General features: G+C 47.1%; 1 protein-coding gene across 1 annotated transcript in view; it reads left to right on the top strand.

The window, feature by feature from the left end:
• Positions 1–1,856: 1,856 nt before the first annotated feature.
• The window catches only part of LOC144943530 (histone deacetylase 4-like), an 88,680-nt gene continuing 74,484 nt past the window's right edge, over positions 1,857–16,052 (top strand). The window contains exon 1 of the mRNA XM_078871069.1: positions 1,857–2,347. The gene's annotated coding sequence lies outside the window, so the exon portion shown is untranslated. The remainder of the gene's footprint in view (positions 2,348–16,052) is intronic.

The raw sequence follows: 16,052 nt of genomic DNA, 5'->3' as shown, positions 1-16,052 counted from the left end.
CAGTAGCAATAGCAGCGTGTTCAGCCACGCAGCTCACAGTTGGCAGTAGCAGTAGCGGCTGCAGCCTCGCTGATCACTCCCAGCAAGCGGCTGCAGCCTCGCTGATCACTCCCAGCAAGCGGCTACAGCCCCGCTGATGAGTCCCACTAAGTGGCTACAGCCCCGCTGATGAGTCTCACTAAGTGGCTACAGCCTCGCTGATGAGTCCCAGCAAGTGGCTACAGCCCCGCTGATGGGTCCCAACAAGTGGCTACAGCCTCACTGATGAGTCCCAGCAAGTGGCTACAGCCTCACTGATGAGTCCCAGCAAGTGGCTACAGCCTCACTGATGAGTCCCAGCAAGTGGCTACAGCCTCACTGATGAGTCCCAGCAAGTGGCTACAGCCTCACTAATGAGTCCCAGCAAGTGGCTACAGCCTCACTGATGAGTCCCAGCAAGTGGCTACAGCCTCACTGATGAGTCCCAGCAAGTGGCTACAGCCTCACTAATGAGTCCCAGCAAGTGGCTACAGCCTCACTAATGAGTCCCAGCAAGTGGCTACAGCCTCACTAATGAGTCCCAGCAAGTGGCTACAGCCTCACTAATGAGTCCCAGCAAGTGGCTACAGCCTCACTGATGAGTCCCAGCAAGTGGCTACAGCCTCACTAATGAGTCCCAGCAAGTGGCTACAGCCTCACTAATGAGTCCCAGCAAGTGGCTACAGCCTCACTGATGAGTCCCAGCAAGTGGCTACAGCCTCGCTGATGAGTCCCAGCAAGTGGCTACAGCCTCGCTGATGAGTCCCAGCAAGTGGCTACAGCCTCACTGATGAGTCCCAGCAAGTGGCTACAGCCTCACTAATGAGTCCCAGCAAGTGGCTACAGCCTCACTAATGAGTCCCAGCAAGTGGCTACAGCCTTACTGATGAGTCCCAGCAAGTGGCTACAGCCCCACTGATGGGTCCCAACAAGTGGCTACAGCCTCACTGATGAGTCCCACTAAGTGGCTACAGCCTCACTGATGAGTCCCACTAAGTGGCTACAGCCTCGCTGATGAGTCCCAGCAAGTGGCTACAGCCTCGCTGATGAGTCCCACTAAGTGGCTACAGCCTCACTGATGAGTCCCACTAAGTGGCTACAGCCCCGCTGATGAGTCCCAGCAAGTGGCTACAGCCCCGCTGATGAGTCCCACTAAGTGGCTACAGCCTCACTGATGAGTCCCACTAAGTGGCTACAGCCTCGCTGATGAGTCCCAGCAAGTGGCTACAGCCTCACTGATGAGTCCCACTAAGTGGCTACAGCCTCACTGATGAGTCCCAGCAAGTGGCTACAGCCTCGCTGATGAGTCCCAGCAAGTGGCTACAGCCTCGCTGATGAGTCCCAGCAAGTGGCTACAGCCTCACTAATGAGTCCCAGCAAGTGGCTACAGCCTCGCTGATGAGTCCCAGCAAGTGGCTACAGCCTCACTGATGAGTCCCAGCAAGTGGCTACAGCCTCACTGATGAGTCCCAGCAAGTGGCTACAACCTCGCTGATGAGTCCCAGCAAGTGGCTACAGCCTCGCTGATGAGTCCCAGCAAGTGGCTACAGCCTCGCTGATGAGTCCCAGCAAGTGGCTACAGCCTCGCTGATGAGTCCCAGCAAGTGGCTACAGCCTCGCTGATGAGTCCCACTAAGTGGCTACAGCCCCGCTGATGAGTCCCAGCAAGTGGCTACAGCCTCGCTGATGAGTCCCAGCAAGTGGCTACAGCCTCGCTGATGAGTCCCAGGAAGGGTGGGAGGGGGCACCCTCGCGCCGACGTCACTCCGTCGCGGACCCGCCTATTGGCCGCGCGCGCGTCACGTGCGCCAAACATTCCAGCTCGGCGTCGCGGCGACCACGAAGGCGAACAGGGGGGAGAGCGGAGAGAGACGCGGGGAGAGACACGGGGAGAGGGAGAGAGACACGGGGAGAGACACGCGGAGAGACACACGGGGAGAGACACACGGGGAGAGACACACGGGGAGTGACACGCGGGGAGAGACACGGGGAGAGACACGCGGGGAGACACACGGGGAGAGGCACACGGGGAGAGACGCGGGGAGAGACACGGGGAGTGACACCCGGGGAGAGACACGGGGGGAGAGAGATACGGGGAGAGAGACACGGGGAGAGTGACACGGGGAGAGTGACACGGGGAGAGAGACACACAGGGAGAGAGACGCGGGGAGAGAGACGCGGGGGGAGACGCACGGGGGAGACCGAGACGAGGAGAGACGAGACGTGGATAGACGAGAGACGGAGCGACACGCCGGGGCCACTGGAGAAGACGCCGCCACCGCCGACGCCGCGGAGCAGGAGGAGTGAGCGCCGAGCCCGCGCCGCAGACGTGAGTAGAGTAGAGAGTAGACGAGAGAGAGGAGAGAGTGGAGTAGAGAGAGGAGAGGAGAGAGAGGAGAAGAGAGAGATCGGAGCGGCGAGCAGGGGGGTCGAGAAGCGATACTGGCCCTGTCACTACTAGCACCGTCAGTAGCACTGTCACTCTGTCACCAGCACTGTCACTCTGTCACCAGCACTGTCACTCTGTCACTAGCCCTGTCACTACTAACACTGTCACTAGCCCTGTCACTCTGTCACTAGCACTGTCACTCTGTCACTAGCACTGTCACTCTGTCACTAGCCCTGTCACTACTAACACTGTCACTAGCCCTGTCACTCTGTCACTAACACTGTCACTCTGTCACCAGCACTGTCACTCTGTCACTAGCCCTGTCACTACTAACACTGTCACTAGCCCTGTCACTCTGTCACTAGCCCTGTCACTCTGTCACTAGCACTGTCACTCTGTCACTAACACTGTCACTCTGTCACTAGCCCTGTCACTCTGTCACTAGCCCTGTCACTCTGTCACTAGCCCTGTCTGTCACTAGCCCTGTCACTACTAACACTGTCACTAGCCCTGTCACTCTGTCACTAGCACTGTCACTCTGTCACTAACACTGTCACTCTGTCACTATCCCTGTCACTCTGTCACTAGCCCTGTCACTACTAACACTGTCACTAGCCCTGTCACTCTGTCACTAGCACTGTCACTCTGTCACTAACACTGTCACTCTGTCACTATCCCTGTCACTCTGTCACTAGCCCTGTCACTACTAACACTGTCACTAGCCCTGTCACTCTGTCACTATCCCTGTCACTCTGTCACTATCCCTGTCACTCTGTCACTAGCCCTGTCACTACTAACACTGTCACTAGCCCTGTCACTCTGTCACTATCCCTGTCACTCTGTCACTAACACTGTCACTCTGTCACTAGCACTGTCACTCTGTCACTAACACTGTCACTCTGTCACTATCCCTGTCACTCTGTCACTAGCCCTGTCACTACTAACACTGTCACTAGCACTGTCACTCTGTCTCTAACACTGTCACTCTGTCACTATCCCTGTCACTGTCACTAGCCCTGTCACTACTAACACTGTCACTAGCACTGTCACTCTGTCACTAGCACTGTCACTCTGTCACTAACACTGTCACTCTGTCACTAGCACTGTCACTAACACTGTCACTCTGTCACTATCCCTGTCACTCTGTCACTAGCCCTGTCACTACTAGCACTGTCACTAGCCCTGTCACTCTGTCACCAGCACTGTCACTCTGTCACTAGCACTGTCACTAACACTGTCACTCTGTCACTATCCCTGTCACTCTGTCACTAGCCCTGTCACTACTAACACTGTCACTAGCACTGTCACTCTGTCACTAACACTGTCACTCTGTCACTAGCACTGTCACTAACACTGTCACTCTGTCACTATCCCTGTCACTCTGTCACTAGCCCTGTCACTACTAACACTGTCACTAGCCCTGTCACTAGCCCTGTCACTCTGTCACTAGCACTGTCACTCTGTCACTAACACTGTCACTCTGTCACTATCCCTGTCACACTGTCACTAGCCCTGTCACTAGCCCTGTCACTCTGTCACTAGCACTGTCACTCTGTCACTCTGTCACTAGCACTGTCACTCTGTCACTAGCACTGTCACTCTGTCACTAACACTGTCACTCTGTCACTAGCACTGTCACTCTGTCACTAACACTGTCACTCTGTCACTATCCCTGTCACTCTGTCACTAGCCCTGTCACTACTAACACTGTCACTAGCACTGTCACTCTGTCACTAGCACTGTCACTAACACTGTCACTAGCACTGTCACTCTGTCACTCTGTCACTAGCACTGTCACTAACACTGTCACTAGCACTGTCACTCTGTCACTGTCACTAGCCTTGTCACTCTGTCACTAACACTGTCACTAGCCCTGTCACTCTGTCACTAACACTGTCACTCTGTCACTGTCACTAGCACTGTCACTCTGTCACTAACACTGTCACTAGCACTGTCACTCTGTCACTAGCACTGTCACTAACACTGTCACTAGCACTGTCACTCTGTCACTGTCACTAGCCCTGTCACTCTGTCACTAACACTGTCACTAGCCCTGTCACTCTGTCACTAACACTGTCACTAGCCCTGTCACTCTGTCACTAACACTGTCACTCTGTCACTGTCACTAGCACTGTCACTCTGTCACTAACACTGTCACTAACACTGTCACTCTGTCACTAGCACTGTCACTAGCACTGTCACTAGCACTGACACTACCCTGAAAGTAACACTTGCAATAAACCATCATTAAAACCAAGGCGAACACTAAACCTGACGCTAGCATTGTCACTGATATCATTAGCCTTGACACTAGCCTCGATAACGACACTTGCCCTGACACCAGCCCTAGAACTAGCACGAACAGTATTGCTCTTATCTCTACCCCTAACACAGCATCAGCAATAACCCAAGCCCTGAACTCTACCATAACCACACACATAGCCCTGCCCGTAACTACCATTTTGCCCTACTTGACCCCATAACTCCAGCCATAGGACCACTTCTGACACTAATCTTAACCTTAGTTGTCGCAGTAGTTCTAGCTGTAACCCTCATCACAGCCCTACTGACACCTCCAACTGGCTTCTCTGGCTCTATTAACCCAAACCCCCTTAAACCCTTTAACCCTTTTGCTTCATCAAACCCAGGTTCAGCTTTTCCCTCCCCCCATAATCTCGATTTCTGGTTGTCACCGCTGACGGCTGCATGGACCGTGTCGTGGATTTGCAGCAGCCGGAAGCTGTTTGCTGGTGGCAGCGGTGGCGATGTAGTGTTTTGGCTGCTGCTGTTCACGGTGTTTGCTGCTGTTGTGGTGTTGAGGTTGCTGACAGCTTCTTCTCGTTTGTTTGTGGCCATGTGGTGGGTCAGCAACAGGTTAGCCAACGACCGAATTCTTGAAGTTCAATGCCCCACCTTTTTTATTGTTCACGGATTACGTTTTAATGTACGTGTGTGTGTATGTGCTATTTTTGTTCATGTATATGAGAGTGTGGGATTGGGTGGCCCGGCTAGGTGCTGGCCATCCCACACCCTATCGTGTGCCTCGTCGGCCTTCGTAGGTGCTCGCTATCAGCACTTGACCCAACATTTTGTTAAGGCTATACGGGGGATCTTTGTCTTTGCTATTGATGCAGCAGCTAAGCCAAGCATAGGTGAGATCTTCTCCAGAGCACTGTGCTAGTTTTTAAAAATAGTGTCTCTAGACTCTGGAGATTATCTTATTAATGAATGCAATTTAGCTTCTCATTAGGCAACATATCCGTAAAAGGAGCACCCTTTCGGCAGATATTTTACCGTTAATTATCAACAACCTTATGATCGTTCACCTTTAGTGCGTGTATTGTTAAACCCGTGATAAATGCATTGACGTGACCTTCACGGTAATATTGCTCTCGCACTACACATTTTGGTGCGAACACCGACCAGACTCTGCTAATGACCTATTAACCGTGAAACATCAGCTCCTACTTATCGTCGGTAAACGCTCACACCCATTGCGACACACTCCGGTTATGTGCATTGATTGGATCGTTCCCACTTCTCTTGCGTATCGTGATCGATCACGACACGCATCGTTTGGGTTGTACTCATCTCTGCACATGAGCAGCTCGCTTGTGCCATTGTCACTTTTACACAGCGGATCGCTTGGCATAAACCATCTGCGATACCACGTGGAATATTAGCAATGAGGTTATTGCCATAAACAGTATGAGTTGATATGTACTCCACTGTTGTGCTGTCCTGAGCTTTTCCCTGTTCCTCATACCTAACGTTGTTTTATGAGACATTAGTAATAGCTGAAACAACATGTTATCATCACCAGCGATGGTCCATCTACCGCTGGATGAAGGCTTCCCCAAGCCGTCACCGTCTCTCATGATTCTGCTACGCAGTAATCTCGTGAGCGCCTGCGCACGAGCTGATTTCATCGCTAAGTCTCCTCCTGTTCCCAAATTTGGCTCAAAATGTTTTTCCAACCGCGCATCTCACCGTGCTTATTTGGCTTTTCACTAGTTTTTGTTTCTTTTGAATCACCTATTCTATCCTTGCATGTGGAAATGTGCTCAGGAGTTAAATGCCAAATGTCCAGCTCTGCTTGACACGAGAGGGGCTTCAGGAGAGAGTTGGGGGTGTCATTCTGTTATTCCTCCTCCCTTCAAGGTGTGTAGACTACACAGTAGTGGTTTACTACGTGGTCCATAGTTTGGGTTCCGTGGCCACAATCGCACTGTAGATGTGTCTTTAATTTCCACTTGATGAAGGAGATGTGGACATCGGCCTGTTGACGATGATGCTCTGATGCGGTCAATCGTTGCACCGGTGTCATCGAGGAATGTCAAAATCCAGGAGGAGTGATGTGGAGTGTGGGGAAACCTCCAGGGCCCTTTGGAAGGAGACCTGTGCATTAGTCGTTCGACCCCTGTACCTTCAAGGATTCCAATCCTCCTGTGTAGAGTAACTGCTTCAGTATGAATGTTGTCCGAATAAGCAAAGTGGGTACGTTTAAAATTATCAACTAGTCTACTTACAAAAAAAATAAATATTCACAGAATCATTTTCATGTTAAATAATTGCAGTTATTAGCAGTGGCTGTAAGCCAAATCAATTTGTATGCACTCTGCTCTCAGAATAATTGCATAATCAGCAATTTTAGAATTTAAAATGTCCAGCAGTTGTTACTTACACACGCTCGTCTGTTTACTATAGTTCGTTTTTCCGAGCACAAACATTTTGCATAAAACTGTAATTCATTTATACCAGGAATACAGTATTAATAAATTGGAAATGGAACACGTATTTTTAGCAATGCGTGTAACAGTATTTTAACTGAATACTAGACCTTATCACAGCATATTGGATTTTCAGTATTATATGATTCCATCTAAATTTTGTTACAATTATAAATTAACTTTGATGAAAAAGACATTGTGTGTGCAATGTTTAAGCTGATTAGTCATCTTTGGCAATGCATTACCACTCCACTTTCACTTGTTGTTGTTGTTGTTCTCCGGTTGAGAGAGACAGTTGATTGGGTAGCCTGCTCCCCGCTAATGTACCTTGATGCATTTTCACAGCCCACTCATCAAAGTGCCCTCTCGAGTGTAGCAGACTGTTGTGCTGCTTCGTTAAGCATTCATTCAGTCTGCGTTTGTAAAAGGCGGCAAAAGCATCGTTGACACGAGCCTTCTGTGTACCAAGATGTCACAAAATTATGCATATTCGTGTGTTTTACTGCCTCCAGAACACGGTTTGGATGGCCTAATGCAAGCAATCAGACATGTTTTCAAATATCCATTGGCTATGAAAGTGCCGGCAGACCATTGCAATGTTGAGAGCACAGTGTTTTGATTTCCACCAGACCAGCTAATGCAATGCTCAGCACACCCCGAATTTAATGTAAAACATGAACGCACGGACGGAAAGCCCCGTGCATTGCAATGAAGAACATAATGGTGGTAGCTGGCATGGTCGTGGTTGGTTTGTTGGGAACGATTTTGACTATTCAAGGCGATGAGGCTATACATTTTGTCCTATCACTACTTTTATTTGATAATCTACAAATGTGAACCTCATTTTTCAATCGGTGCAACTGCCTTGCACGAAGAGCTCATATTTAAAGGCATTGTTTTAAAAAATATATATTAATTCATTTCAGTGAGTTACTATCTCATTTTTTTATATTGACAAACATTTGTATTGCCTTATGTTGAATTTAAAGTAGGTCCAATGCTCACGTATTTAATTAGCACTAGCCGCATTAGGTCAATGTGTGTTATACAGGTAGGAACAACAGTCCCACACTGCCCACCAGGGATTATTTGTCTGTCGTGCATAGGATTGGTTGAAGTGCATCACGTGACTGCGAGCTTTCTGTCGTGCACGAATGCGCTGTCCAACCAAGTTCCTACCTGCCCACTCCGAAGGAACGTGTTTTGAAGGGCTGGTTTAATATATCGTTTGCTGCTAATGTTGGTTGACAATGTTGCGTGGATGTGGCAATCACTTTACTCGTCACGGATCTACAGAATTGGCGGGGCGGGGCATTCGTCTTGTGGCTGCTATAGCTGCGTTGGCACTAGGGAGCCACTCTTAATTTAGGTTCATCTTTGGAAAAAAATGAACTGTATGAAAGGACCCCACTTTATTTCATGACACCAGAGTACAATTGCGAGCGCACAGGGACTGTTGTTTGAATGCCGAGTGAAAACGCTGCATAGCACCATACATTTTTTGTGAGTTTGCGAAGTCACAAGTTTCTAAGTAAATTATAATTTCTTGAACATGTTTTCATTGTGTCTTGGCTTAAAAAAATTCTGTTTGGAGAAAGGTCTATATTTTTTATTTAAAGCTTTCGTGACTGCAGTCACGTAGAAGGGAAATAATATTTGTATTACTTTATTGTTTCCCTTCTACGTGACTTTACCGAAAGAACCAATAATATAAAGGTCTATTTGTTACACAAATTATGAGAATTGTAACAAGAAATGGCTGTACACTCGCTGGCTGATGGCAGTTGCATGTGATAGTCGTTAAATTTCAATCAAGAGTTGGCTATCAGTGCTCTCCACTCCTTGCGCCTATTCCACTGAAAACTCAAGACCTTCTACCCTATGACTGACTGCTTGCTATCTAAAAAAGAAACATGCGTGCAGCTTCTGTACAGCGCCTTGACATGCAGTCACATGCAGTCACATGCAGATGCTATATAAATCTAAATTATACTGGATTGTATTTTTGCCACAAGTACGTTTGGCCCGCAGGTGCAAAACGTTTTATTCGCAGGGCATCTAGACTTTACACTGTGCCTTTTCACAAATCACAGCGCTGCTGTTGCATGTTTGTTGGGATGACGATGTTGCCCGCTGCTAGGCTGCGTTCAATTACGCCTAATGCTGATCATGCCCCTAATGGCGTTTGCGCTGCACGGCGTTTGCAAGGAGGGAAGCCGAGGACAGAAACGGGCATTACTTTCCCTCCACCTGTGGCCGATTAAGAACAATTTTTTTGTTACATTTGCACCGTAACGACGTACAGTGTTTGCCGATTTTCTCCCAAAAACTATAAGCGATCGGCTTCACTCCGAACGATTTACTCCAGAATACGCAGTTTTCGTTGCACATCACAATGGCGTGTTCAGTTCATTAGCATGCAACCTGGGCCTTCGGCTGTTTTGCCAGGTGGCTATTAGAGCAGGCTGTCGAGGTGTTCGCCCACGAGCGCTGTCACTAAACGGGAAGTGCTTCTGTGCGAGCCAGGAGGAGTCCGAATCGGCCGCACGCTGCACCTTTTGTAGGCAGCTCTGGGCTTGGATGCTCGCTGGGAGGCGTTGACCTTTACGCTCGTGGTTCGTGCGCTGAGCGACTTGGTGATGGCCGTCAAAGCTAATCCTCTGACAAACAAAAATAACATTTCAGGAACCCTGCCAGTGGGGACCTACAGACCAGGAGCATCGGCACAAGCACTCTGAGGGTTCTCCTTTTGTTAATTAATCAAATGGCGATGGTTACTGGAGTGCTCAATAGTATAATTTCTTTGATTGTTATTATTGTGTTTGTGTTAATGCTTCATTGCGTTAACTTTAGCACACTTCATGTGCTTATTATGATTACGATGTCGATAAGGACTGTTGTAAATACAGAATATGCCCCTGGTATTTCTATTCTCAGTCTGTGGTGGCTGCAAGCTTAATAGTTTTCTGACATTTATTTCTGAGTTACGTTAAGATAACGTCATGCCCTTTAAGGAAATATGCCTATGCTAATATTGGATTTGTTTCTCAACCAATAATAAATCGTAAGCTGCTGATTTATTAAGCATTGATATATATCATCACAGCTGCTTGTCCAAGCCAAATATTTTATTAAAATGTAATTAAATAAATGTGACCCACATAAGTGTGTTTAAGCCTTTCATATATTTACCTAAAATATGCCGGTCAAAAAATCATTTTGACTTTTCACAATCTCCTGTGAGCTTGGGTTGAGATTGATGGCAGTTGGCAGGGTTTAATGTTGAAATTCCTAAGATGTTTAAGTCCCTTGCTTAGCTCTGACATTTAAGGTTAGGTACCGAATTTATTTCGGTATATATTGAGTCACGGAAAACATCCATGTATGAATATTCATTGCCCTAGTGATGGTCAAAAATGCCAGGGTTCCTACATTGTTAAAAGGTCAAATGCAGATAAATGAGACAATTGTTTACATGCAATCTTAGATCTGCGTGTAGAGCACTTCAACACATCATAGATGTATTCATAATCATCTCTTAATTATGACAGGTTTTGTACAAAATACAATTTTGGAAAAGCTTTTTTTTTTATCGACATGAGTCATGTTTAAATTGTCAATACATGCATGTATTATTCACATAGTTCTGAAGTCGTCACGTGGGTTAAGGAAAGCAAACTTGATTTCTGGTCCTGAGTTCTCATCCTCTTGCCACATATCTCAGCTCTGCAGGACCTCATACCTGCATCTTTTCAACATCTCTTGTGTCCGCCATTTCCTTACCCTAGCTGATGCCGTGACCATCATGCATACCTTCATCTTCATCCAAACTTGACTGCTGCAACTCTCTCCCTCGCCAATCCCTTTGTCTGCTAACTCCAGGCGATCCAAAATGCCGCTGCCAGACTTCTCACCCACACCTGCAGTAGACGACACACATCACCCCTATAACTCCACTGCCTCACCGTCCATTCCCGGATCAGATTTCAAGATCACCATCTTCAAGATCCTCCATGGACATGCCCTCTTACCTTTTCCCACGAATATGACTATTCCTCTCCACTCACTCTCTGCTCAGGCAACTAAGGTTTTTTGTCAAAGCCTCGCAGACAAGTTTCAGTGGAAGGCCACCTATTTCACTCTCCTACCCTCAAAGTCCAGAATTCCCTTTCCCCAGCCAACCTTGCTGTCGACTGTGTTCATTTGTAGGCTCAAAACGATTGTTTGTTTCCCTCTCTGACTGACTGGCTCTTTAAAATAAACATTCACGCTGTTTTTGAACACCATCATGAGATAGTCACAGTTCGATCCTACGTTAATCCAAATTGTTTTGTATTTCATAACCTTTTAACGTGCAGTAGAATGTGTTGTCTCGCTGCTTCGCACCCTACCACCCCTTAAACACCGTAAGTCAAGCGGCAATTTCATTCATTTCTGTGTTGTGTGCGCCAAGGCAGATGAATTAACAACAAATAATAATACCCGGTTAACCATGGAGCCGAGTTGCGCTGTGAAAAACACAAAAACAAAACTATGACATCATCCTCTTCGCTCGACTTGAACAAGTTGAGAGCACGAGCGTGAAGCAGCAGCAGCACCACCAGCTCAAGTTCGGCGAGAGTGGCGTGGCTTTGGGGGGGGGGAAGCGAGCGTAATTGCCTCCCCCTGGCAGGAGGGCCTGGGGGCCCGACAAGGGAGGTCTCAGGAAGTGAGGCGGTGTTGCCCCCCTCCTCTCCCTCCACCGTCATCATCACGTAGAACATTTACAGCGGCAGTTAAAGACTCTAAACGCGTGGATGTTGATTCGAAATGTGTCGGGGTAAACCGGAGAAAAATCCATGCGACCACGGGGAGAACATGCAAACTTCAAATACACAGGCGTCAGGGTCGAAGTGGAACCCACCTCTTGTGTGGCGGGCGAGGCAGTTAACATCTCGCCACCGCGACGCCCTTCCTTGCCACGGTGTCCCCCGGTTTCGGGGCTCCCTCGCGTGTGCCGTGTCAGGGGCGAGACCTCGGCTTCTTGCCTGCAAGGCTGCTGCCAAGGTCAAAGACGTATAAAAGAGAATAAAAAGTACCGAGCGTGGCCTTTATAGTTGCTGCAGTGCAATAGATTTACGTCTGTTTGCGTTTGATATGCGTCATCCTTAAAAGAGACCAGGAGTTGCCCAGAAACATGGCCCCGGGTGGATTTTAGCGCGGAGACGCCGAAAACTAGGGGTGTAACTATTGAACCTCTCCACAGCTGCCCTAATACGGTGATTTGATGAATCGTCTTGATTCAGGGCTGCAGTTTCATTAAATAGTAGAAATTTTGTAACTTTTCTACAGTTTTCTTCACTCTATTAGCCGAAATGTAACATTTGCAAATAATGTGCATAGATATGAAAGCGTCTGTTCTTGCGAACGCGATAAAATACATTAACCCATGCATCGTGCACCTGAATCAATGTAACTCAATTAATCGATGCTTTGTTATCGTCCTCGTGAAATGCCTACACCGTTGTGTTCCAGCAGCACCTTAAAAAACCCAGTGCACTGATTCTGGCTGGGCTGCCGAGGTCAATAACAATTCATTACCAGCACAGTGGAACTTTATTAACGGGGATGGGATTGAATATGGTCAGACAACTCAGTTAAGCTCCATTAGACTGACACGTTCAACATGAACACAGTCTGTATGTTACTGTTTGTTCGGGTCTTCCTGCAAGGTAACACCAGAGGCAAACAAGATCAACCATTATCAGCATCGTCAGCCATGTTCTATCCACTGCTATGTGAAGACCTCCCCTACCCCATCACTGTCTCTTTCGCAGTCCTTGTGGTCGCACAATTATTTTCACTCCTGCAAATGAGCTCATCACCCTGGTCTGTCTTCAATAACTGCCATAGGCACTGTATGTGTGTGTGTATGTTGAAATTTTTTCGTATCGTACGTAGCCAACCGTTTTACTCCTTTGCGTGTTCCAGCAATTATTTCCTTTTGTTCAGCAAAATTGTTGTACGTGACGTTTTTTAAAATCTCGTTAAGTTCTTCATTTGCTGGAGTTCAAGTGTTATATTAATGGCTATGCAATATGCAAATTTGGGATGGTTAATACTTTCACCGTTTATATATATGCCTTTTATATCAGTTTTTCTCAAAACACATTCCTGCGGAGGGAGCTGGTAGGAACGTTGGGTTGTTCGGTCAAGGGCCAGGGTCAACAGCGGCGTGGTGTATTCCGCAAATATGCCCGACTGTGAGGGCGGGCACAAGCCGGCGTGAGTAGGTTAAACGGTGAGTTTTATAAGGGCACCACGGGGTGACCAGCCCCTCCCCACCCAGCCCCACCCCTCCCACCCCCCACCCAGCCCTACCCACCCCACCAAGCCCCTCCCCACCCAGCCCCTCCCCACCCTCCCCACCCAGCCCCTCCCCACCCAGCCCTTCCCCACCCAGCCCCTCCCCACCCTCCCCTCCCCACCCAGCCCCTCCCTGCACAACGGACGGACACAATAATCCCCTGTGGGCTGGTGTAACCAGGAGGTTCCTACCAGTAATATCTTCTGTTCTAACATTGTAAAGAGAATATCTTTTTACTTGGCTATTCGTCTGATTTGTACTTTGTTACTTTGTTATGCAGTCTCAATAGTTATGATAGGTAGTTTTTTATAGTTGTTAATTAAGTGTCGGTTTGTGGATGAATAAATAGTTTCTGCTCAATTGGTTGTCTTTACATAATCTATAAAAAGCCACGCAAAGTGCGACTTGATATATTTATCTGTCTCTAATGGAATCTCGTTGATATCATGCCTTGAGTGGTAGTATACACATTTTATAAAACCAGCTATATCCGTCTGTTTAGAATTCCTCCGAGTGATGATGCCTCTATTATATATATTGTGGTTCCATCTTGCTTAGCTAGCGCTTATATTTGATGTTAACCAATCATCGACTTTATTTTGACTGCTTTCATGCTCCCACTGGTTGTTATGACATGTTCAATCATGTCTGTGGTATGTTCTCAAATTTTTTTCCTAAGTTTTTGTCGAATGTTTTTACAGAGTTTTTGTTTGACATTTTTTTTTATCCCCTCTCCTATCTGATTTTCATCAATGTGCATTTTGCGGCTTCAGAGATGTCTTCTCTTCTGGTGTTTTATATATTTTGCCCTCTGATTTCAGTCCACTGTCCACTACATTGTTATTTATTTCATTACTTTAAAAAGTTGTGATATTCATTTACTGACTTTGCTTACTCATTTTGCTCCTATAGTGAGGACTGAGAGAGGAGAATTATGATTTGAGTTCACGGACATCACTGACATGAAGTTTAACGAGTCTACAGAATGGACATGAGAAGTCTAAGTGGATCAATGACAAATCATATTGGCTTGCTTCTCACGGACGAACCCAAGATTGTCAGAGATCGCTTTGTCCTCAGCAACTCTAGAGCAGCAAATAATCACGGGCTGGCGCAATACAAGTTACATTTCAAACATTGGCAAAGAGAGGATGGAACTAATTGCAGCTAATTACCAAGACGGCTAACATCAAAACCGGGTTCAGGAAGTGGCCTAGTTTGGACTGGTTATAAGCAACAGATTCCAATCCCTGTGCACAAACAGGGTACAGTAAAAGAAATTCCAACACAAGAAATGTATAGGTTTGCTTTTACTTAAACATCTGCAAGGAAAACATCTGCACAGAAAATGAATGCCAAAACATATTTCCATATCGTTTACGTTACGTCTAAATGCAACTGGACACCAAGCAGCTGTACAGAAACTGGCTTACGTGTATCATGAAGAGCAAAAGGAAGGAATCTATATATTTTTAAAGCAAAGTGCAACTGAAAACACATACGTAGAGGAGAATAGGAATGTCTTGAGCCTGGAATTTAACAGTGGCAGGGAGTCCGTAGCACGCCTTTCGTTTTTGTTGTACTCTTAGAACTTTATGGCGTGCCCCTGACTGGACGTCTGTGAAAAAGAGCTTCATAGCTCATAGGATTTCTCGAGGATAAATAAAAGTTCCAGATCATGCAGCCAGCAACAGCAAAGGGGAGTGACCTCCCATGGACTGGAGAGTTATTAATGGTTTTGCCAAAAGGCCTTGGTTGCTGGAGTGGAGTCTTAATAATATATGCGGTATAATTATGAAGTCCTAAGCATATGAGTCATTTTACAACATGCACTTGTGGTGGTGAGAGCACATTTACTATCAAAGTTAAACTCTGGCCTTGTGGCCGACGAAACGACCTGTGACTGTGAATGCTATTGAACCAGTTTGCACCGAGCAATCAGAGTGCCAACACTGCCTGATAATTTATAAACTAAACTATGAACTATTTTTTTTATTCTACCAGGTAAGCTCTTTTTCAGAAGCGACATGGCCACAAATGATAGTTCAACAAAGTGGCTTATGTGGAAATTTATAGCAGCTAAATAGTCTAATGCGCATTTTTTGAAAAGTGGAGGGAAAAACCGGAGAACCCGGAGAAAAATACACGCAATCACGGGGAGAACATGCAAGTCCACAGGTGTTAGCGTCGAGATCCAACCCACAACCTCCTGTATAGCAGGCGAAGTAGTTAACATCTCGCCACCCTGGCGTCACCTAACTATGCCATCTGGTGTTGAAATCGCCGAAGACCGTGTTAGACCACCATGGCACCTGATGCCAGCTGATGACATCCGCGCTGCACACAGACATTGAGCTTAATATGCATCCTTCCGCACCACTCTGCACGTGCTGCATTTCCAATTCCCCATCACTTAGAATTCACGGCACACTTGTGCGTGCTTCACCGGGCGCACGGTGCTCTGTAACCAGAGCAGGTGGAGCTACGTTGTCATTGTGGTATTGGTGAAAAGGTTAAATGGAAAGCCGCAATTGAAAATATAAACATTGTGGGTTGCAAGCAGTCACAC

This window comes from Lampetra fluviatilis, chromosome 31 (assembly GCF_964198595.1).
Source record: "Lampetra fluviatilis chromosome 31, kcLamFluv1.1, whole genome shotgun sequence".
Taxonomy (NCBI): domain Eukaryota; kingdom Metazoa; phylum Chordata; class Hyperoartia; order Petromyzontiformes; family Petromyzontidae; genus Lampetra; species Lampetra fluviatilis.
Note: the sequence above shows the minus strand (reverse complement) of the source record. Positions and strands in the feature narration are given on the sequence as shown.